Genomic DNA, 25,049 nt, shown 5'->3' with positions numbered 1-25,049 from the left:
ACCATTTTAGAGGCAAGGCTGTTGGTATCTCTGAAGGGACATCAATTGCTTGTTCTTGTACAGCCCGAATGACCGGTTTTCTCCGTTTGTAATATTTTTTAATATTATTCTCAGAAATACAGGCTCTAGAAGTAGCAGGAATGTTAATTTCTGTATTCCATTGTTGTAATAGGTCATGACCCCATAAATTCATTGCGATATTGGCTACATATGGCCTTAATTTTCCTATTTGTCCCTCTTGCCCTATACATTCAACCCATCTCGTGCTCTGCCTTACTTGAGATAGGGTTCCAATTCCCAGGAGCTGAACATTTACATTCTGAAGAGGCCAATACGGATGCCAAGATTCTGGGGTAATGATACTTACATCAGCACCTGTGTCCAGCAGGCCAGTAATAAAAATGCCATTTACACACACTCTCAGTTTAGGTCTTTGATCATTTATAGAAGTTTGCCAAAACACATGTAACTTATCTTTCTGATCATTATTGCTTGTAACAGTAGGCATGGGGCTTCCTAATTGTCCTGACGAGGCACGTTCTCTGCAGAAACTGGAAATGACTGAACCATGTTTGCCATCGGGGCCTGTGAGGCTCCCCCTCTCTTGTTTCCCGTCTGTATCAGGTTGCCTTGTCTATCTCTTGTAGACCTGCATTCATTCGTCCAATGTCTGCCTTTTCCACATCTTCTACATAAACCTGAAGGCTGAGTCCTCCTCTTCCTGTTATTTCTAGAAGATGCATTATTATTATTATTATTTCTGAAAGATGCATTATTATTATTATTATTTCTGAAAATCCGTTGTCTACAATTCCTTTTCATATGACCCATTTTGCCACAATTAAAACATTTGGTATTCTGGTGTCTCCTTTTACCATTGGAAATTGCTTCTTCTACCCATGCTTCAGTGCCATAATCAAATGTATCAACATTGAGTGTATGCAAGACCCATTCTTCCAAGGGAGCTGATCTGAGCTTTAAAGGGCCCAAAATCCTTTTGCATTCCTCATTTGCATTTTCATAAGCCAAGGACTCAATCATTATACGTCTTGCTTCTGGGTCAGATATCCCTATTTGTACAGCCTTAGTTAATCTTTGTAAAAAGTCACTAAAGGGTTCTCTCTGACCCTGTTTAACTCTGACAAATGATTCCATTCTCTGTCCTGGGTCTTGTACCCTGTCCCAAGCCCTTAAGGCTGCTGTAGTACACATGGAGAGTGTGTTTTCATCCAAATTAGCTTGTTCCTGAGGGTCGGAAAAGAGTCCTTCACCTAGAATTTTATCTAGGGAAATGTCAACTCCCTTCGCTTTTTCCTGCTGTTCTAAGAGTCTAGCCTCTTGCCTGAATAAGCATTTCCATTTCAATTGCGGTCCACTCTCAAGTACCGCAGAGCTCAGCTGGAGCCAGTCCGAGGGGGTTGCCTCTGCTTGTTGTGGCCCAAGTTCTTAGCCTCTCTTTAACAAAAGAGGCTTGCATCCCAAAAGTCATGACAGCCTGTTTTATTTCCTTGAGATCATTCATACGGACAGGCTCCCATGTATCCTCCTTGATGACCCTAGGGTTTTTGGAACCAATCACCTTCTCTGTTGTTATTACTGGAAAGGCAGGTAGAGCTGTAGGTAGAGCTTTGTGGAAATTGTCCCGGAGAGATTTACCCACAGATGTAGTTAAAATTTGCCTTTCTACCCTTTGCTCTTCTTCATTAGAATTTAGAAATTCCTCAATCTTTTCAATTCTATTCATCATTGCCTTCTGCAATGTCTGAATCTCCTGTCCAGAATTATGTTCCAAAGCCTTCATTGAGGATTCTAAAGTATGAAGTTTGTGTGTTAGAGATAACATCTCATCTTTGGACATAATTTTTATGGCATAAACCGTGCCTTCTTGTATTGACAATCTTTCCGTCAATCTGTCATAAGCTTTAGACAAAATCTGATTGTCACATTCGGCAGTTTTGATTCTCTCAGTTAATGTTTCATTTCCTACAGAAAGGGACTGAAGCTTACAATCCAAATCAGGTGTTCCCTCTTCCATAGTAATGAATTTCTCCTTAATATCAGCCACTAATGTTTCAGTTCCTACAGAAACGGACTGAAGCTTACAATCCAAATCAGCTGTTCCCTCTTCCATAGTAATGAATTTCTCCTTAACATCAGCCTGGAGAACTTCAAACTGATTCTTGAGAAGATTGTTGTCATTCTCAATTGTTTTTAAGCATTCAATCTCTGCCTTAAGAATCCTGGATTCGTCTCGTAAAGACTTTATCATATTTCTATTATCAAACCATTTAGTGCCAATGAAAAATATGAATCCCAGAAGGATCCATAGATGTGGGGTGATAGACACCTCTTGTAAAATCTCCCACATGGTACAATTAAAAAAACTGTTAAATTCTTGAACAGTAATGTGTTCAGACATTTTATTTATAAAAGAAAATTTTTTTTACCTGCAATGATCGGTTCCTGCCAGTGGTGGTCTCTGTGTTTTTGGAGCCTGTCCTGGAACTAGCTCTTGTAGACCAGGCTGGCCTCGAACTCACAGAGATCCGCTTGTCTCTGCCTCCCAAATGCTGGGATTAAAGGCGTGTACTACCACCGCCTGGCCGGCCTTAAACTCACAGAGATCTGCCTGCCTCTGCCTCCCAAGTGCTGATATCAAAGGCGTGCGCCACCACCACCCGGCCAAGTCGCTTTGTATCAGACCAAATCTGCCGCTGTGGCGGCTTTTGTTGCAAACCCGCAGGTACTTGAGTTTCTGCTAATTCAGGCAGTGGGGTTCCATGGCAAACTTAGCCAAGGCAGGCAGAATGGGCCTGTGTGGCCGAGTGTGTCTTGGACTCAGCACTGGGGCCCGAGTCACGAACTAAAAAACAGCACCCGGGAGGGTGCTGTGTTAGCTAGCGGGCTACCTGCTTGAGTCGGGGGCAAAATAGCCTACGTTGGACGCCAAAATGTAACAGCATAAACGAATGCAGACAGATTGTAAATATATATATATATATATATATATATATATATATATATATATATATATTCAATGTAGAAATAGACTTACAGAACCACGGTTCCCTCGGAGACCAGGAAAGCAGAAGCAATGGCTGGGAGCATGCTCCCCAAATTTATAGGCAAACATTAGCCCGAGGCGAACACGCCCCCTAAGGGGTGGGACTTATCCCTACAGTGTGTTGTGGAGGTGCAATGCCGAAATGACCTGAGCCCCTTGCTGAGAGTTTCATAAGAGGTCTGGGACCAAAGTGTGACAAAGCTCCAAGTGTCACGTGTACGTGATAAGTGTCACACTATCAGAAATAGGAACCAAGTGCTACACCGTTTTCTTGAGGATGTATGGGTCCATGAAGAAGCCCCTCCTGGGTTGGAATTGTGACTACGGCTGTCCAGACTGCCTTGAAATCACTCTAGAAGGGGAAGTTTTTGCCTTTCTGTTCTACCATGACTTTGTCATTCAGACAGACCTCCAAAGAATTTCACATAGATATGAGACTGGCAAATTATGGTCCTCTGCTTATTTTTGTACCGGACACCTTGTTCGGAATAGTCTTTATGTATTAAAATGCCTTTTTTAGAGGAAGTGGATGAGCCCCCATAGGACTATGAGATTGACTTTAGATATAAATTGCTTATTCTTATAAAGCGAGGTGATTGAATTTGATCAATGCAGGATATCATTTTGGTAAATCAAGTATTTTTTTAAACCGAAGAATCACTCAGGAATTTCTTTCAACTTTTCCCTTCAACTTTTTATTTTGAACAATTTCAAACGTATAGAGAACCCGTAATAATATACAGATACCTGTATATCATGCACCCAGGAATACTGATTACTCTCCTTTTGCTATATTTATGTTATTTATTTGCATACATACCTCTTTTTGCACTAAGCATTTGAGAGTGAGCTACAGATATCATGAAACTCAGTTCCTAAGTTCTCGAATGTGCATCATCTAAGTCCAAAGATATTCTCCTGTAAGACATTCAGCCACACCCAAAGCCGTGTGAGAAAGCACAGTGAGACATTCAGTGTGACTCTGCTTGGCACTCCACCACTAGCTGTCCCTATTATTGTCAGTGGAACTAGGCCAAAAGCCAATTATGGTGATGACGTGGTCAGCGCCCCCCTGTGTCACCGCGCACCCGTCTGCGCTCTCCCAGGGGCTGCCAGCTAGCAGCAGGGTGAAGGAATTTGCGTTTTACTTCCTAACTTCTCTTGTCTGGTTGGTGAGCAAAAACTGGGCAAGACATATTGAGCCCCTTTCAAACCCGCTCATCTGTGAATAATGAACTTTGGCTGGCAGGGCTTGGGAACTAGAATGCTTATTTCGCAAACAAAAACCCTGACCACTGTACTGATGTCACCTCCTCCTGCTTCTCCAGTTTGCAGTGGCTTCTTCCTCGGGCAGCCTGTGTAGAGCTCTCCAGGCAGACCCAGTGGGTTTCTCTCTGTGGCTTCAAGGTTCCATTTTTAATCTTACTCTAATATTAACGCAGAACTCTATCTCTGTTGCTTACACTAGACCCCCAGCTTCTTGAGAATGCTTTTGATATATCCTTGTATTTTCCTCACTGGGCACTGGCTTGGCATGTAACATCTGCACCAAATACTTGTTGAAACTGAGACCCAGTAGTAAAACCTATGCCTAGGGCATCAGTAACTACCCTTGTCTCCCTTCCCACAATGTTGTTATTCTCTCTCTCTCTCTCTCTCTCTCTCTCTCTCTCTCTCTCTCTCATACACACACTAACACACACACACACACACACACACACGCAAATTTAATACAAAGAACATATCACTGAATACCAGGGCAGTGAAGGCTGGAGTATCTGTTCTCTTTAAGTATGAGATTGTCCGCTGGGACCCTGATTTTTCTAGATGGTAAGGAGCTGCATGGATGAGTCTTATTTTGCCAACATGTTCCCATGGAATGCTATGAGTACGTGAGTCTACAGATAAGTGACCAATAAAGAAAGCTGCAGTGGGTTTTTGTCTCTGTTCTTATGCTGCCAAAATAATTTTCTGAAGATAAGAAATCAGCTGGTCCACTCTTGTTTATGCTGTCCCTGATAAATGAGCTGCTTGCTCTGAGAAGGAGGGCTTGTCTTGGATTCCTGTCATGATTTCAGCATGAGATGTGGTATGCACAGATATGACTGGCCCTCTATGGCAGATGGGAGCCGATGGTACAGCTCTGTTTGGAGGACTTCTTGTTATGAGGGGGACTTGTGGTGTGTTGTCCATGCAAAGCAGAGCACAGCCCAGCCCAGCCCAGCCCAGCACATCACAGCCCAGCCCAGCCCAGCAACAAGTTAGGCACCGAGGGGTATAAGCAGGAACGTGAGCATCATTTTCAAAGACTTCATAATGTGCTTCTAGAGTGATCTCGATCCCCCCCCCCCCCTCTCTCTCTCTCTCTCTCTCTCTCACACACACACACACACACACACACACACACACACACACACACACAATGTGGTGAAGTTAGAGGAGAAATCGGTGTCTCAATAAATGTAGACATGAACAAGATTTGATTTCCAGGGTTTAATAAAAGGGTAAAAGGGGGATATCATTGTGATTTGGTGAACAGTTATGAAGGAGATAATTTATCAGTTGTGTTTCATTTTACATAGGCCAAGGGAAGCACTCATTTTTATAGGAGAACTATTTTTAGTTTTATTTTGTGTTTTTTTATTCTTCTTTCTCAATGTTTTCACAGTGCTTCTGGTCACAAATAGTAGCCAATTCTCCAACACCAGCCAGGTGTCCCGTAACATCTTATTCTTAAAAATTACTTTTAGTTTCTTTTTTTAAAAAATTTTATGTGTCTGATTGTTTGGCCTGCATGCACCACACGTGTGCCTTTTGGAGGTCAGAAGAAGGCATCGGATCTACTGGAACTGAAGTTACAGATAGTTGTGAGCCACCATGTGAGTGCTGGGAACTGAACTCACATCCTCTACAAGAGCGATAAAGCCTCTTTATCACTAAGTCATCTCTCCAGCCACCTCTTAGTCTTGACACTAACTGGAATCAGTGCATATTCCACAAGGTAAGGGCTCTATGCCACAAGACCATACCCTCGTCAGCCCCATGGGTTAGCCAGGGCAGCCGTCTCACTCAGCTACAGATTGGAGGAGCCTGGGATCTCCTTCTTTGGGTTTTATCAACTGCTAAACTGGTGTTTCAGGAATGAGACAAATGCCTTGGGTACATATACTAGTTTATCAGAAGGGTTACTAAGGAGAAACTGTGATGAAGAGATGGCTTTGGGTAAGGTATGAGGCAACAGACATGGGGCTGGAGAGCCCTCCCCGGGGGGGCGGGCAGGTCACACTAGCATCTGACAGCCAGCAGTGCAAAGTCTCTCCTTGCCTGTTCTTTAGAGACTTCTTATGTGACTCCATCACATAGGCCTGCTTGGTTGTTAGCTCCCCTTCCCCAAGGATGGAAGTCACACTGGAAGTTTGAAACTTCTTCTTAGCTTTGATTTTTCTAGTGATTGGGTTTCTATTGAAACACCCACCAAGCATCACCTCTTGCAACAAGAGATGCTCTTGTCCCTCAGGAAATTTCATGAAGAATTCTGCCTCAGTGACCGGGATCGAAGACCATTCCCATCACTAGGGAAGTCATAAAAGTTTAACGGGATGTATACCAGAAACCAGGGGCAACGTTTCTTTTCTTTTGTTTTGTTTTTTTCGAGACAGGGTTTCTCTGTGTAGCTCTGGCTGTCCTGGAATTCGTTCTATAGACTAAACTGGCCTCAAACTCACAGAGATCTGCCTGTCTGCCTCCTCTCAAGTTCTGGGATTAAAGGCGGGGGCCACCACTGCCTGGATAGCAGGGGCAAAGATAAAAGAGAAGGTTTTGTTATAGGCCACAACATCGTGGCATTCTATTTAGGAACAGCAGCAGGAAGGAAGGTTTGGAGTCAGAGAGAAGTGGTTGGTAAACAAGAAGAGCTGACTGGCAGTTGGTAACAGAGGGGATACTTCTTTCTGTAATTCAATGCAGCATTTTCTAAAGAACATATTTTTATTTTATGTATATGGGTGTTTTTCCTACATGCATGTTTTTGTACCACTGGTTTAAAGTTTCAAAAAGAGGCCAGAAGAAGGCTTTAGATCCCCTGGGACTGGAGTTACAGATGGTTGTGAGCCACCATGTGGGTACTGGGGATTGAACCCTGGTCCTCTGGAAGAGCAGCCAGTGCTCTTAACCACTGATCCATTTCTCTATCCCTCAGTGGGCATCTAAAGTGCACTTACAGATGTGATAACACTCTTAATGATAGCACACAATGCTGTGAAGTCAGGCAATGAAGGAGGCTTATCAGGTCCGGTTTCTGAATCCTAACTCAATGTGGGATATAAATCTTAGGTTGACTTGTGGAAACAGCATTTAGGTGGAGAGTTTAAGGGAATCCAGCAACTTTTTTTTTTTTTTACTACCAAGGAAGATGAAATGGAAAATAAACTTGTTGTAGATGGCAGAATGCCATGGAGGAATACTATACATCCAACAAGAAGAAAAATGAGCTTGAGAAGAACTGCAGATAGACATGCTGGGCTAAAATGTGGGAAGCAAGGCTTAGGCGTAATTTTCTGTCCCACTTGCCAGTTCCCAAACAACTACACAGACACATATTAATTATAAATGTTTGGCCAATAGCTTAGGCTTGTTACTAACTAGCTCTCACAACTTAAAATTAACCCGTATTTCTTATCTGTGTTCTGACACACAGCTCAGTACCTTTTTTTAATATGGCATGTTCATCTTCCTGCCATGTCTGTTCATCTTCTTGCCATGTCTCCTGGGGACTCTGCCCTCCTTCATCCCAGAACTCTTTCCTTGTCCTTAAGTCCTGACTAACCTCTTTCTGCCTAGCTCTTGGTCATTTGGCTCCTTGTTAAACCAGTGAAAGCAACCTATCTTTATAGTGTACAAAAGATTATTCCATAACAACAAGGCATGGGTTAGGGAGAGCAGGTTTAGAAGGGCTCTGTGAGCCACACAGAGATTTAGAAGTCTGACCTCTAGAGTGGGAGAAATGAGAATATTGATGAAATAATTGGGGTAGAGTGTGTTCATTGACTAAAAATGGACTTTTAAAAAGAAGTCAATCTATCTGTTGTGAATGACAGATGATGGCCTGGGCTCTTGACCCAGCTGGTCAGGGTCCTCTGTTTCTGGGGAAGGGTTGAGGTTTCAGTTTGGGCAGGTCAAGTCTGTGATACAGAAATTCACCCAAGGGGGAGACTTGTGAGCTTTGAGAAATGAGGGCTTGGAGCTTAGGAGGCTGTCAGTGGACTTGGCCTACTCAAATCAGATCAGAGAACCTTGGTGAGATGGCATGGGTCAGCTGTGAGGTGCTGTAGGGTCCCAGGGAAGGAGTACCCCTGGAGCATCTGGAGAAAGGAGCAGAACACATCTCAGTTTGTGGGAGTGTCTCTCTTGTTCCAGGGAAAGGAGGAAGATGGGAACAAAGGAGCTGTCAGAGAGCTGAGAGGAAACCAAGAAAGTGTTGTCATGGAAACTAAGGTGGCTAAGGAGACTTTCAAGAAGCTAGACCAGCCTCCGGTGTTCCCTGCCTAGATACTGCTTACCTCAGGCTGAGTACGTCTTGCCCCAGTAGTAGAGGAGACACTGGGGGCCTTTGCTAGTGAATGACATCAAATTATCATTCCCCCCAGGGCTGCATTAGATGTACCTCGTGTTTTTCATCATCTCCGTGGACTACTCTTAAAGATCTCATGTGGTATGAACAGCATATGCAGTGCTTTCCTGAACCACTGAACATGCAGGAAGGGATCACCCTCACCCGATGGCTTGGGAATATAGTGACCCCACAGTTACAAACCAAGATGGCACCGAAAAGGGAGGGTAAATAGATGAGCTACAGACACAAGTGGTGATTGGGGCTGTCCTCTGATAACTGGGGTGCGTGCTCATCGTATGGGTTGACCATTAATTCCATACTGGTGTTTTCAGAATCTCATTGTTTTGTGCTTGGTCTGTGACCCTCCTCTCACTCAGTGTTCACAGACCTGAGCAGCTGAGCAGCCTGGATCCCCCCAAAGCCCCTGTGAAGCCAATCACATGGAGGCGACCTAGGGTGTTGGAACTCACTTTATCTTTGGACTCTTTGTCTGGGGCTTTTTCACCAACCCAGATTCTCACTCCAATCTTAGCACACTCGGGTCCTTTTGCCGTTGCCCATTCTGGCCCTAGCAGGCTGTTAAGAACTTGATAGGCCTTTTTTGTAGGTTTCTCTCTTATTTCTCTTGCCAAATCACAGTTGGCCCCACTGACTTGGCCTGTCTCCAGCTTTCGGGCACTAAGACTCATTAGGCTTTCAAGTTCAAGTGAGGACAGTTTGAGCTGCTTTCTCCCTTCCCCCCGAAGATCGATAGTGAAAAACTGCTTTTTGTGTGATGATTGGCCAAGGCAAAGACTGGGTATTCCCAGCAGCCTGCTGTCACGAACAAGGCACACATATGGACATCATGCCAGGCCAGTGTGCAGGGCTCTCATGATGGGCAGAACGGCCCCCTGGTCCTCCACACGTCAATAGCTTGTTGGCAGAGTTGTTCCTGTCAGCTGTCCTTTCAGCATCACTTACAGAGGCTTCCTGGGGAGCTCCTGTGAGCATTCCAGCATCCTGCATTAGCAACATGCTCCCCCTCATCCATCTTTGTAATATTTTTCCCATTTCAAGTGATGTCATCCTTGTCACAGTTTCTTTTCTCTTCATTCAGACTTTTGAACAACACAGATCTTAGATCTTGGAGCTGGTTCTGGTACTTCTTGTCAATGTGTTTGAAATTTATTTCAAGGTAATTATCATTCAATAACTGTTTCCCCACCCAGTATGTGGTGGTTTCTTCCACCTCATCAGCCTGTGCCTTGATAAACATTGAGACTTCTATCGACTTAAAACGGCTTAATTAGTCTCTTGCTTCCTGAAGACATTTCGTATACATGGATGAGAATGACCAGTTGCCTTAAAGACTGTCAGAGACCTGCAGGCTTCACTATGGAGTGCTGTGTGGCAGAGGGAAGCAGCTCTGCCCCTTTGCCCACCTGGTGAGGTTCCATGCTGGATTAGGCTTTCCAGTATTTAAGATTTAAGAGGATTTAGTAGCTCCATAATTGAAGTTCCTTAATAATTCATTTTTTGATTGCCTCTCCTGGGCTGTCAAGCTGGGTGGGCTGACTTCCCATGATGAAGTGTGTAAAATCCTATGTCCGCCATTCTTGCTCAGTGTTTTCTTTGGTTACCTACAGGAGAGGGCCCTTTCCTAAATAGCCTACCGAGGGCCTGCCTTATGAATGGTTTCTTTTTAAAGTGAACTGCGAAAGTCGACTTCCTTCTTTTTATTAGAGCAAACAAAGAGGGAAGGAGATGGAAAAATGAGGCTGCTGGATGTGGTTAGCTCCAGTGCCCGCCTGCCCTTAGGCTGCTGTGGATTGTTCTGGAAGGCTAATTTTATGGCGGAGGAAACTTGCTTACCTCATCACAGGTGGAAAGTGAAACATGAATTCATGGGTCCTGGTGCTCCCCTCAGGACATGAGAGGGTTCCATTGACAGGTACCCGGTGTCCCCGATGGCTGGGTGCTCCATTTCCATGGTGTGTATCCGTGCTGCCCTGTGCACTGGCCCCAGAGTTTGAGCTATTATTCCTGCTGTTGGCTCTGTGCTTCCCCATTCCACAATTGGCTGCACTTCATTCCAGTTCCTGGCCAGTTTCATCCCTCTGAGTCCTAAACGCTCAGCCACACTGGGCACCTGGCCCTCCACTAGCTGACACTGTGCTGTGTCCTGCGTTCAGTGCTTTGTATGCACGTGGCTATGGCCACCTACCGTTTGAAATGCTCTTTTCCGTGTTTTTTATTTGAAAGGTATTTGGGTTGTGCCAAGATTTAGTAGTTGGTCTTACACATGGCAGTACTCATGATAATTGTAGTTTTCTTTTTAGCTTGATTCTATGTTCTGTGAAGCAATGACAGCAATAGTTAGCCCTCTCTTACTGTAAAACAAAGCATCCAAGACAGGAATCTTTAAAATTAATAAAGGTTTCTGCTTGCAGTTTAAGGGGTTTCTATCCGTGGTTGATTGCCTCTTGCTTTTGAGCCTATGTTAAGGTTCAAAAGCCAATTGAAAAAAGGACATCATGACAAGAGTACAAGGTGAAAGGAACCTGTTCATCCCCAGGCAGGGGAGAAGTGGAAGAGGGAGGCAGTGTCTCTTTCCGGGCACACCTGCAATGACCACCTGTCTCTCTGTAACACTCCTCTCGAAAAGACCAAAAGTCTTCACCAAAATCCAACAGCGCCACACTGGAGACTAAGCATATAACACACAGGCCTTTGGGGGACATTTTCAATCTAAATTACAGCAAAACTCACGTCACCCATCTTTGTTTGCCCAATGGTTCTTGTACAGGGCAGGCATGTAATAGGCATTTGAAGGACGCATGCAGAGAGGGAAGATTATTCCGAGGTTAGTGTATTTATAACTAATACAATATACTAATATAACAGTATTATATATATAATATATATATAATAATATAACAGGCCAGTAGATGTATATTAAGCCTGGTCTATCATAATCTATAATAGATGCTAGAGCTAAATTTAAGACCTAACCAAACAATAAAGATCACAGAAAACAGGATTTACCTGGATTAGGCAATGGTTTTTACACATAACATCATACTTACAGTCATAAAACAAGATAAATAGGATTCTGCCAAGACTGGTTTTTCTTGTTGTCATTTTGAGATATAGCCTTTCCATGGTCTTAAACATACCATGTAGTCAAGTCTGACCTTGAACACACGATTCTCCTGCCTCGTCCTGCTTACCGCCAGGATTAAAATGGGTCACAGTTGCTGACAAGTAGGCATCTTGTTCTTCAAATGGTACCATGTGCACCTACCTACACAGTGGGAAAATACATGAAAGGATAAGGGACCTTTCTCTAGAATCTGTAAAGAATGCTTGCTACTTAATGACAAAAAGGATGAACAACCAAATGTGAAAATGGACAAAAGATGTAAATAGACATTTCTCTAAAATATCCAAAATAGCTATAAACACGGGCAAAAAGTACATGAAAAGATGCTTGATGTCCTTAGATCCTTAGTACCCAGAATCCTTCTGACCTAGCAGTTACAGTTCTGAAGGACATGCCCAAGGGGCATGAAAGGCAGATCTAAAAACTCATACACAGATGCTCCCAGTCACATTATTCGTAATAGCCAACTGGTGGGAACCCCCAAATGCCCATCAAATGACGAGTGTTCTCTCTATATAGTGCCCTTTGGTTTCATTGTAAGGAGGAATGAAGTACTGATGTATGCCCCAGTGTGGATGACCTGAGTGGAGGACGTTAGTCACAAAGACCACATCCTCTGAGGCCATTTGGATGAAATATCCAGAACAGGTAAACCTATACGCAGAGAGTGGATTAGCAGTTCCCTAAGGCAAGGCATTGTGGGTGTGTAAGAGAGGAAAGAACGCAAATGGGCTTGGAGTTTCTTTTAGGGGAAAGGAGATTAAAGTTAGTCGTAGGGATGGCTGTAATAATCACAATAGCTGTTGGAGTTTATATTTCTAATGGTCAAGCTGTAGGTGAATAATACTTCATTAATAACATACACACATATTTAAATTTATTTTATTTCAAAAAGTCCAAAATATCATCTAGATGTACTTCTGGCTTTTTTTTAAAAAAATGTTCTGTCCTTACTGGTATGACACTCTAATGTATTATCTGTATTTTAGAACTTCACTGATGACATTATATTCTCGATTGATTATATATATAAATATATATAATATCTATATATAGATATAAAATCTCTCTGTGTCTATATATACATATAATATATATGTATTATAAGAGAGGTTCTTGTTTAGATAAGTGTGACCTCTCAGACTTGTGTGCTCTTGCCTACCTGGCACAGGTGATGAGGACCCAACATGTCTGATGCCCACATCTGGCCCTCCCCTACCTGGCCTCAGGAGCAGAGACCCTGCACTTTGGTTGCAGAGCCCCTGAGGTAGAATGGCAGGTGCTATGCGAGGAGAGTTGTCACTGGTGTCTTGCTACTCGTCCTTACCCCATTAGTGTACCCCATGACATATCACAAAGGGACTCTGCTGCCTCCTTTGGGGGCAGCCAGCTTCCAGCTGTCCTCTGGAGTGATCAAGACAACACCCCTCTTTCTATCCTGCTCCCACAGATCAGCAGCCACTCCATGAGGTGAGAGCTATGGAGAGTGGCCTGCGAGCCTGTCAGATGACCCTGCTGCTCTCTGGTTGCCTGGAAGCAGTTTTGAATGTGGACCTCAGAGAATGATTTCGCTATGATCAACAAAAGTTGCAAAGTTATGAGTGGATCTGTGGTCTGTTGTAGTTTCCAAATTGATGTTTAAAGCTTTTTAAAGACTTGATAGTTATTAATTTCCTATCAATTCAGTCAACAAACAAGCACTAAGGCCCTGCCTGGGACTGGCCTCTACCCTAGCTAAGATTGCAGAGAGGCTGGACTCTTCCTAATCAACTAGATTTTCTGTGATTTGGGATAAGTTGGGAAGCCAAAGAGCTTTGGAACCTGGTAATTGAGGACAACAATCTCTTTCTAGGGAATGCTTCAATAAAGAGGCAGCATTTAAGATGTATTGTAAAGAATGGGTAGAAGTTTATTAGACCGTAAAGGACTTGGTAGGTGGAGCTGTCTAAAGACAGAAAACTGCAGGTCTATGAAAGTACTTAGTCACAGGAAGGGTGGGCTAGGGCCAGTGCATGTGCATGGTGGGGCGGATTGGGATGTGAGATCAGGATCAGAGCCGTTTGTGAGAGGGATTGAGCAGCTTGTTGCAGAGGTTCCAGCAGCACATAGTGAGCAATTGTAGCCAGGGTCATTCCTACATAGAAGAACAGTGATTTGGGACATGAACCCTGTGATGGAGACTTTGATAACTTTTTTCCTGTTCTCTAACATGAATATGTGTAACTGTAATTTTGTGCCCCTCCCCCAGCTACAGGAGCTGTAAACAGGCTCCCTCCACCTGTCTCATTCTGTTCACCCACAGTGCAAATTCCTACTATGTACTTCCCAGTTCTTAAGTTCCCTTCTTTGTTCGTCGTTTAAAACATGGGTTACCTCCCCAAAGAATGACGTGTGCTCTTGTTTGCCTGTGGCCCCCACACCATCTGAGTCTGTGGCAGCCCTGCTGTAGAACCCAGGCCCATGAGTGTGCCCAGGGTTAGTGGGGGTGCATGTGGAGATGAAGTGCAGACCGAACAGGAAGCACACGGTTCTAATTGGTCTCACTACAGCAGGATCTCCCAGTAACAGAAAGCACACAGTCCTAACGGGTCCTGTTACAGCAGGATCTCCCCTTTTGAGATAGCAAGATCCTCTGCAGCCATTGACTCCCCCACCTACCCGTCTCTTCAGAACATCAAGTGAGGTGAAGCCAGGAAGCCTTGAAGAGTTAACTCTCAGCTAGCCTTTGACAGAAAGCAGGACCAGTGCCTAGGATGGAGTCCCAACCTCGATGTGTTTGTCCTTAGAGCCCTCACTGCCTTCCCGTGTGGGCATCCTCCCTTCCTTCCTCCCGTCCTCAGCTTTTCTGTCACCTTCTGCCCTCTCCAGGGGATGACGCCCATGTAGAGAACTCATGAGCTCACTTGCTCCCTCCGTTATCTCCCTCCGCCTAATACCGGATGCTTAGGAGGAGAGCGGAACCAGTGATTGACACATCAGACTTCCAGCTGTGGGAGGCAGGGTGGAAACTGGCGTGGAGGAAATGATAACGCTGTGTGCACTATGAGGTGTGTGCTATATATACACACCTGGCCTGTGCCAAGTTGACTGTTCCTTCTGCGCTCCTCTTGCTTTCTTATTTGCTGGTGTTTTTGCCCCCAGTTTCAGAGGGAGAAGTGGAGTCTCCTGGATGTTGACTACTTAAATAACTTTAATTGTGACTTATAGTTGGGATGTGAATGCAGGTGTTTGTTCCTGGTCATTTTTATTACTCTTAGGATCTTATGGGTTTTTGATTCTGAGGACTTCTTATTGAAGGAACCTGCCTGGGGGGGCCTAGAGATGGCCGCTTACCCACCTTGGGCTGCACAGGAAGCCTTTTGAGTTGGGTCATTGCGTTTTTATTATCTAAGGTTCCTCTCCACCCTACTGACAGTGAACATAGCAAGAACTAAGTTTTTTAGCTTTGTGAAAGAAACACTAATTGCAGTCATTAATACATAATTACTACATAGCACAATGGTGATTACATGTATCACTGCCTGTGTCAATGTAACTTTATACCCACCCTATTTAGCAACACTAAATTCTGTTCCCGTGTTGCCATTTTCGCAGTTCATTAACCATGTGTGCCATCTCAAATTGGTAGCTAATGAAAGCAGAAGAGAACTTTAGTAGAAGTCTTGGTGGAAAAGGCAGTTTGAGGTTGAGGGTTTGAATACTAGGTGGAGGCATTTGGAGGGTGTATTAGTTTGAATACCAGGGGAAGGCATTGGCTGGCATATTAGTTTATGAAAAAACACTGAACGGAAGTAACCAGCATGTAAGGGTTCATTTGACTTATATCTTGTGGTCCATTGTTGAGGGAAGGTGAGACAGGAATTCAAGTAAGAAACCAGAGGAAAAAAATCAGAGCAGAGACCATGAAGACCATGAAGAGCAGAGACCATGAGACTGCTGGCTGGCTTACTCCTCTTGGCATGCTGAGCTTGCAGTTTTATACAACTCCCCTGCCCAGGGGGATGGTACTGCCCACAGTGAGCTGTGTCTTCCCCATTGGTTATTAATCATTAATCAAGAAAGTGCCCCGCTGACATGTGGACAGGCCCATCTAATGGAGGCTATTCCTCCATTGAGGTTTCTTCTTAGGTGACTCAAATTTTTGTCAAGTTGACAGAAATGTAGCTCAGAGGGTAGGTATCCTGTGACACTAGAAAACCTGAACGTCATCTGGAAGAGGGGATGATCTGATCTAAGGCTGGGGTTTTAGAAGCACCGGTGTCGTGGACTTATTAGTGTGGGGGCTGGAGATTATTTGTTGGGTTGCATATTGTATGTAGAGTGCTGTAAATGAGACATCTCGATCACCATCTCTTCGCCCAAGGCCTTCGTGGAAGAGAGGGCAAAAAGAGTGTAAGAACCAGAAGTCATGGCAGACTGGAGTAAGAGAATATGTGCACATGACAGGACCGTCACACTCATGAGCTCACAGCAATTGTAGTTGCCTATGCAAGACCAAGCCGCCAACATTCTGGTATGAAGTGGGGAGGGGCTCAGGGGACTCCACCCTAGCTGAGCAGCTGTTGGCAGCTCATGGCTTCAGCTGTCAGTTGACCTTAAGGGTGTGGCCCCTAGTAGGTTAACTGTGCTCCTGGGGATGGTCCCATACCTATGAATATATGAGCAGTATAAATTGGAGTGGGTGGGTTATTTAGAAAATTAAAGGAAAACATAAAGGTGGGAGGGGCAGGAAGGCAGGGATGGACCTGAGAAGAGTTAGGATGTGGAGTGGGGCTGTGTTAATACAATCGTGATACTTGCAAGAAATTCTCAAAGAATTAATAAAATATTTTTTTAAATGGAGGATGATAGGAAAGGATCCTGTCTGGATTTAAGAAGAATCTATCAATGGGAGCTGTCACCTCAGACATGTGCCTTGACCTTGATGAGTGACTTTCCATGTCTAGGCCATTTGATTTGGTCCCTTCTAACCGCAGAGTCCATAATTTCCAGGCAGCAGGGATGGCTGCTCAAGAGAGGCTTGGCAAGAGAGCTTGAAAATGAATCAGCGGACCCTCAGAGCTGTAGATAGGTGCTTTCCGCTCCTCTCGGTGATGGTGGATCATGTGACATAAAGATTCAGGGACATATGTGGCCAGGTGCTTAGTTTCATGTTTGAGGACAAGGTTCTCTTAGGTAAGATTTGCCATATAGGTTTCCTTTTCACCAGATGAGGTCCTCCCAGTGAGAGTCAAAGTGGGGTTGGCATATAACTAATTAACACTACATCACAGTAGTGACAGAAACGTGATTGCATTTGTACAGCTTGAGTTTGGCATTAGGGAAGGCTAGAGGTGAAGTCAGCTAGAACTCGTGGGGAGTGCGGAAAGAGAACCAAGAGTTGCTTGTGAGTGTTTTAGGACTAGGTTCAGGTGGGCCACATTAGTCCTACTCAAGCTCCATTGGCCAAAAGTCCGTTACATTCCTACAGTAAATGGGAAAGGAGAGTGTGGCTTAGTCTGTCTGGGAAAGAAGGAAGACAAGCGGAGGGTCGGTGGACAGACTCTAACACGGAGTTCTGTCAGAATAGCAGCGTTGGTCAGCTCAGCTTCATGGGCCTGGGATCAGCCTCCTGGTTTCAAGGCAGCAGAGACCTTCGTTGGAAGCTTCTGTGATGTTCTTGGTGTGCTCAAGACACGTGGTGTGCGTGTGGCCTACCTGTTACCCGTTCTGGACAAAAGACAGCACCCTCCAAACATTTGGTAGAAGGTAGCGATGACAATTTGTATTCCAACAGAGTTTTACTCACATGGAGTCCTCCTTGGTTCAGGTTTTGCTTTCCCTTTTCTTTTAGTAATTCCCCCCAAATCTTAAGAGTTTGTTAATGTTCCTGGTTCTGCCAAGACAACTCTAAGAGGAAAACTTTAAATGACATCTGTAACGGGTTTATGGTCAAGACCGCATTGATCATGTGCTTAGGTTTGAAACCAGATGTGTCATGTTCGATTAAATGAAAACGCCCATACCTTCATTCAGGGCTCACAGTCAAATCCAGAAAACCATCAAGGAAACCATGTACAGGAACACTCTTGAGCCAAATGAAAAGGGACACAAAAATGGGTCGTTCTGTCGTCGCTGTTCCCAATTGCAGCTGTGCAAACCAAGCTAATGAGACGATGATGTAAGGTATTGTTGGAAAGCACAAAGCGATTTCCTGTAAGATGAAGCATGAACTTCCCATCCCGGTGTTTGAGGTCCAGAGCAGCTCTCTCCCAGAGTTTAAGATAATTACGGAGCCCGGATCTCTGAAGCGAATGATTTGTAGAGTAAGTTCAGTATGCCTGAAATGCTTCCTCCTTTACACCTGACTGTCCACATTCCTGCTACAGTCCGGAAGCAGTCTGTCTGGTGGTCTAGTTCACCATGTCTGGACAGAATCTTTGTAATTACATGGTTCTGTGCCCTTTTCCAGAGCTCTTGTATAACCTCTGAGTAACAGCAGAAGTTCTTCCTTCAAGTCCAAAGATTAGAGACAGGTTTTGGTTCATTTGGTTTTTGTTGTTATTGTTGTAGATACAAATATTTATTTATAAATACAAAGCAAAGCTTAAGAAATGTCTGAGAGACCACCACATTCTGCACATGGAGAGCCAGAATGTTGTTGAATGCAGTCTGTGCTTGAGTCAGAACACTGGTATCATTCCTGGCTCAATACTTTTCTAAGGAATTCAGTAGTGCGTTACTCTTTAAGAGTTGTGTTTACTGGATTACATGCTGCACGTGTCTTTAACACATGGTGGCCGTGCGTAGGTGGTGTGACAGCGAACCATACATGTGCACAGTCCTTTAATTCCTGTGGCTCTTAAATCCACTAGTGAGCATGCATTTCGACATAGAAACCTGGTCTTCCCTGCTTTCCTTTGGGTTCCACCCCTGGCTTTAGAGCCGATATCATGTGTGATCCACAGACACTTGTTGAGTCTGTGAGGAAGCAGTGGAATAGTTTTTTTTTGAGATATGGGTCACAATGTATGTCTTCTCTTGGGCTTATATTGCTATGATGAAATACCATGACCAAAAGAAATTTGGGGAGGAAAAGGTTTATTTCATTTTATTTACATATCACAGTTCATCATCAAAGGCAGTCAGGGCAGGTACCTGGAGGTAGTCGCTGATGCAGAGGCCATGGAGGGGTGCTGCTGTGTATTGGCTTGCTCCTCTTGCCTTGCTCCGTCTGCTTTTTTTTTTTATAGCATACAGGACCACCAGCCCAGGGATGGCATCGCCCACAATGGGTTGGGTTCGCCCTTATTAGTCACTAGTTAAGAAAACGCCCTGCAAACTTGCTTACAGTCTGATCCCATGGTGGCATTTCTCTCAATAGAGGTTCCCTCCTCTTAGAGTGCTTTGTAGCTCGTGTCAAGCTGACATAAAACTATCTAACACAGTGTGCTGAGTTTAGAACGTGAGCTTAGGGTGCACCGTTTAAGTTGTATCTGAAGGGCACCTTCCTTTTTACTTACCTTTAGTGATGTTAATTATTTTAACAATTGAAATTCGTCTAAGATAGTAGTTTTCTTGCTTATGGTTTTCTCCACCAGTCACACACTGCCAGACAGCGAGTAGTTATCAGTCAATGTGACTTGTTTCTCTGAGATCTTTATCCAAAGGTGGCCGATAAGAGAAACTAGGTAAATGTCATTTTAGGCTTTGGCGGCTGGCTAATGGGAAATGGAAATTAAGCAACTTGGACTCACCTGCTACAGCGGGAAATGCCCAGCTACTAAATAAAGAAGCAGGCAATTTGCATTTATCACAGCCTCACGGTGAGCATTATCTGGAAGCTCAGTGCCATCCTAGATGGAGGCGAGGGGTTTCTCACCCCTGTTTTATTAAGGGGAAACTAACCCTTGCTGAGTACCTTCCCAGTTACTTACAGTTGGTGAGTATGGGATCTGCCTGCTAGAACTTAAGACGCCTGACTCCCAAGGTCATTGTCACTCCCTGATCTTCACTCTGAGTGCCGTAAATTATCTGTATGATTTATTGTTTTTTCTGATTCCCATAATACACATCACTATATATAATATAAAACATATATTATATATAGTTGTAAGGTTATCTTTATACTTATTCACGAATGGTGTTTTACAAATATAAAGTAAGTTACTTCGGTCTCTATTTTAAAGTGCTTCCTGTTGAATTTAGGGAAAAAAATCTTGACACCTTGGACATCTTACTCTCCGGTCTTCCTCCTGCTTATCATGCTCCACCGTACTGAACATCTGAAAATCCCTGAATTTACCAACCCTACTCTTCCATCCAGGCCTCTCTGTTAGCCTCTCTGTCTATTTGGAGCTGTTGCCTGCATCTCTCTCAGTAACTTTGTGGTATTCAATTGTTTGTTCTTCAATGTTACCTCCCAAGAGTTTAGCCTTCTGACCATCAGTTGAAGTATTGGTCACATGACTGGTCACCAGACTGGTCTTCTAGTGTTTATGATTATCTCAAGAATTCTTTTTGTTTGTTTTACTTGTTTTCTCCTCCCCATGCTGCTCCACTCTCTCATCTATAGCAAGGAATAAAGCCTTTCTTGTCCACATGTATGCCTAGAATAAGCACACACCACAAATACGATAAACATTTGGCAATAGCTCCTTCTAGTCAGTCCTTTTATCTCCATCATTTTTTGTGTTACTGGTTTTATAATATGGAAATATTTAGCCTTGAAGATGTGGGATGATACCATGCTTTCATTTTTTTTTTGATGTGTAAAATTATATCAGTTTCCCAGAAGGAAAGAGAAGATTTTGAAGCAAGGATTCAGTTTATAGACCAGAATAGCCTGGCACTCATCACCAGCATATCCTGCTGTAGCCTTCCCGGTACTGGGATTGCAGGTGGCACCGCCATGCCCAGTACAGAAACATCTTTCGATGGGTACAAAGATGATTTTTTTACATGACAGAGTAAACTACCTCCAAGGCCATCTAGCTAAAGGCTTTGGAAAGGATACCCCAGAGGCAGGACAATAGTACAGTATTCCTGGAGAAAAGACATTTTGCCATGTCTGGAATTCCTGCTCATGATGTTGTAGACCATCCATAGACTGAGCAAGAATATGACATGTCTTCCATGTTCCATCTCCTTAATAGATAGTTGCTTCTAGTTCTGTTCTTTCTTACAGATGTTACCACTATATGTATGTGCTGGGATTAAAGGCATGTGCCACTGTGGCTGGCCTTTACCCCATGATATTTTGACACTGTTCTTTGTTGTGCTTTGAAGCTGCTCTCTCTCTCTCTCTCTCTCTCTCTCTCTCTCTCTCTCTCCTCCTCCTCCTCCTCCTCCTCTTCCTCCTCCTCCTCCTCCCCTTCCTCTCTTCTCTTTACTCCTCTCTCCTTCCTTCCTTTCATCCTTTCTTCTCCCTTTCTGTCCCTTCCCCTCTACTCCTTGCTCTTCCTCTCCCCTCTTCTTCCCTTTCCTTCCCTTTTGCTGTAGCTCTCTTGGAAAGCATTCTTTTTTAATTTATTTATGTACACTGGCATTTTGCCTGTATATATGTCTGTGTGGGGGTGTCAGATCCTCTGGCACTGGAGTTACAGATAGTCATGCGCTACCTTGTAGATGCTGGGAATTGAGCTCAGGTTCTCTGAAAGAGCAGTCGGTCCTCTTAACCATCAAGCCATCTCTCCAGCTTTAAGCTGGTATTTCTAAAACAGCAACCTGTAGCATAAATAACCACCCAAAAGGTAAGGGTTGACCTGGTTATATTACCAGCTGTGTGTATCTTGGGCTGTCTGATTGGTACTTAGTTTTTCATTTTACAGATGTGGTGGAGCATACATATAACTTCTTTAGAACAAGGATTTTGGGTAATAATGCACCTCAGAAGGGACATAAATATAAAATATCACCATGCTCATCACTGAACAACCTGTCATCCATAAATTTACATGGATGGGAAGCAATTTTGGCTTTAAGTTAAATATTAGATGAATATTCTTCCTCATAGTTGTTGCTGCTTGTCTTTTTGTTTCTTAGTAAACAAACTTTTCCTCAGTTTAAGGCAAAATACAAGATAAAATCCAGGTTCTGGGTAATGTGAATTTGATGTTACTTTTGTTGTTGTATACTGTAAATTCCGTACAGAGCCAAGAGACTGTTTACATGGGAAAACACAGCTGTGCAGTCCTGAAAATGTCCTCAATGTGAGAGAACAGTGTGTCCTTCTGTTTTCTTGGTTTTTAGTGAAACGTTTTGAGAGTGGTTGTAGTTTTCCACCACCCCTTTCAGTAAAGTACCGTGTTATGGTTTGCTTTGTTTCTTTACTTTCTTGACATCTTCATGGGATAGGGAAGTGTCTGTCATCAGAACAGTCTATGAAGGATGAATGTAATGATGAGTTTATAAAAGATGGGTGAGTAGAGCCATCATTACTACAATATCAATGAGTCCCTTGGATGCAGAAGACAAAGGATGCCCTTTGAAAAGAATTTTTAGCCAATACATTATGGAGGAGAGTTGGGTTTTTTTTTCTACTTTCATCAGTTAGCAATATATCTTAAAACCTATTAGCAATGCTATGTCATTTGGTTTTTAACATCTAAAATTATTTAAACAAATGATGTATCAAAAATTCTCTCAGTCCATTTACAATGGCAAAAAAACTTACACAAAAACGTGGGGAAGTATTCATAGAGAGTGTATGGGCTGAACTCTGCTAGCTTCTCCAAACCTCATCTCTTTAAAGCCGCTCTTGAACCTGCATTACAGTTGATAAAACAGGCTAACAGCCATGTCTGGACCACCACTAGAAAGGGACTCAGCTGGGTGTTGGATTCAGGCAGTCCCCAGAATGAATGCTTTCCCATCAGTTCTCCAGTATCCTCTGTGGCTATAAGTAAGGACATAGCTTCCATATGCATCGGTAAGACATGCTCTCCAAGGGAGATTGTCCAACCTTCAGGACAGACAGTCACTCCTCTGTGTTCATAGAATGCAGAAACGACACCATTTTATAGAAAGGACTAGAGAACCTGGAGATTTGGCACTAAAAGGGAACCTGGAAACAATCCCCTGTGGGTACTGAGGGATGGCTGCTTCACTAAGACAATGAGCAGGACAGTGCATTACGGTGTGGTGTGGTGTGGTATGGTATGGTATGGTGTGGTATGGTATGCTTGCCCTTTTAAAAATTATGTGTACTTGCCTGGTGGTGGTGGTGCACACACCCTTAGTTCAATACTCAGGAGGCAGAGATAGGCGATCTCTGTGAGTTCAAGGCCAGCCTGATCTACAAGAGCTAGTTCCAGGACAGCCAGGGCTGTTACACAGAGAAATTGTGTGTCGAAAAACAACAACAACAACAAAAACCAAAACCAAGAATTATGTGTACTTAAGTTTTTTTCGTTGGCAATTCTTCACATTGTCTTTAGGAACTAGACTGTGGCCCCATGGGAGCATAGGGAACAGCAAGCGATTTACACTTTGCTATATATCCCTTTGTTTTAGTTTGAATTGTCAAGACTGTACACAGATGTTTTATAGTTCTATTTTAAATTACATGATGAGGAGCTACCAGGAAAAAGAATACATGCTAAGAATTCCATCCATTCAGTTGTACAGTGAGTGAGAGACATGGGATTGCTCAACCTAAATGGGACGTCTTCATCAGACTCCTTCCTTCAAGTCTTAGGGGTCTATGGAGAAGAGCAGAAGGAAAAACTGGCAGAGCCAGGGTAATGGATATCACCAAGGAAACAGCCTCCTCCAGACACAACACGACCAATGCACAGATGAACTCACAGATGCCCAGGACCTGTATAGGTTCAAGTCAGAGGGGATCCCAGCACTAACAAGAGAAGGTGGTCTTGGAGCCCCACCCCTAACTAAGAAGCTGTTTGAAGTTGATACCTGCTGGCTAAGAGAAAATCAGTTTTCTCCAATGGAGTGTTACTAGTTACATCAATCACAGTCCAAAGAAGTCCCCACACCCAGGAGTAATTGGCCAACACTCACACACCCTCCCCTTTTATAGACTTTTTCTTTTGTTTTGATATTTTTTATCTTATTGGTATTTTGCTTGTTTGTTTTGATTTTTTGTTTTTGTGTTTCTGTGCAGGTTTTTGCTTTTTTGAGAGAGAGGGAGGGAGGGAGGGAGGGAGAGAGAGAGAGAGAGAGAGAAAACATAATGTTCAATGGATAGGGAACTGAGAAGGTTCTGGGAGGAGATGAGGGACTGGAAAGATAAGATCAAAATATATTGTATGAAAATTAATTAAAACAAATTAATTTTAAAAATTCTGTCCTTTTTTTTTTCCTTTTGAAATCTTCTGTGTATTTTAAGCCAAAGGACAGGGAATTTTAATACCATCTAAGAGAACATACTGACCTAGGTCACGTGGGTACTGGGCCTAACGGGACCTCTGAGCATCTCTGGGGAAGTGACTCAGCCATACCAGACCTCAGCTTTCTATGCAGTAAAATGGGAAGTTACCTCTAACTCAAAACGCCAACAACCCAAGCATAGGTTTTATAGAAGTACTTTTCCAAAAAGGGTTAAAGACATGGCTAAACCAACCTGGTTAATGGAAAAGAGTAGCCACCTTGGCCTCTGTGAACTAAGTGTCCCATGCCTGCTCTGACCATTACGTGTTGGAGCAGTGTGTGTGCCTTGTAATGAATGACATGTCCAGAGACCTGCCGCTGAGCTTCGGTACAGAAGCAGAGCGTCCTTTCCCATTGCTGTGCTGTCTCCATCCATGTGGAGTGTCTGAGAATCTGTTAGTGACCTGTGGAATCTCTCAGCGGGGCCTGGAGCCTTTACTGGGGTCTTAGATTGCAGGGCGGAGAGCAGAAGTCGGCAAACCTTTCCTATAAAGGGCCACAGAGGGGACATCACCCACTTTGTAGGCCATGTCTTCTCTCACTGCTCACTGAACACTGAGGCTGTAGACAAGAGGAGCTGCACACTAATCTTCACAAGCGGGCTTGGCTGCGGCTGTGTGCCAGTAAAACTTCATTTGCAAAACAGGTGCTGGATACCCTCGGCCCGTGGCTTTGCGGTTTGTGGACCCTTGAGTTTTAGTAAACTTGAAATTTCTCTTTACATAGTATTCTGAGGTAAATCCTCTAGCTGTCTAAGTCTTAAGTAAGTACTTCCTTTCTACAATCCCTTACTTCCAGCTAGCTAGTGTTTATGAGCATCCTACTAGAGTGGAGCAAACGCTGCATTCTACCTTCTCTCT

General features: G+C 43.7%; 1 protein-coding gene across 8 annotated transcripts in view; it reads left to right on the top strand.

Moving 5' to 3' along the window:
• Limch1 (LIM and calponin homology domains 1) overlaps window positions 1-25,049 on the top strand; it is a 317,259-nt gene that overhangs the window by 129,994 nt on the left and 162,216 nt on the right. The gene's annotated exons all lie outside the window — the stretch shown is intronic.

The sequence above is a fragment of the Microtus oregoni genome, unplaced genomic scaffold (genome assembly GCF_018167655.1).
Source record: "Microtus oregoni isolate MIOR12 unplaced genomic scaffold, Mior012 000021F_ref0000039, whole genome shotgun sequence".
Classification (NCBI taxonomy): domain Eukaryota; kingdom Metazoa; phylum Chordata; class Mammalia; order Rodentia; family Cricetidae; genus Microtus; species Microtus oregoni.
The sequence above is the reverse complement of the archived record's forward strand: the minus strand, read 5'-3'. Positions and strand labels throughout refer to the sequence as shown.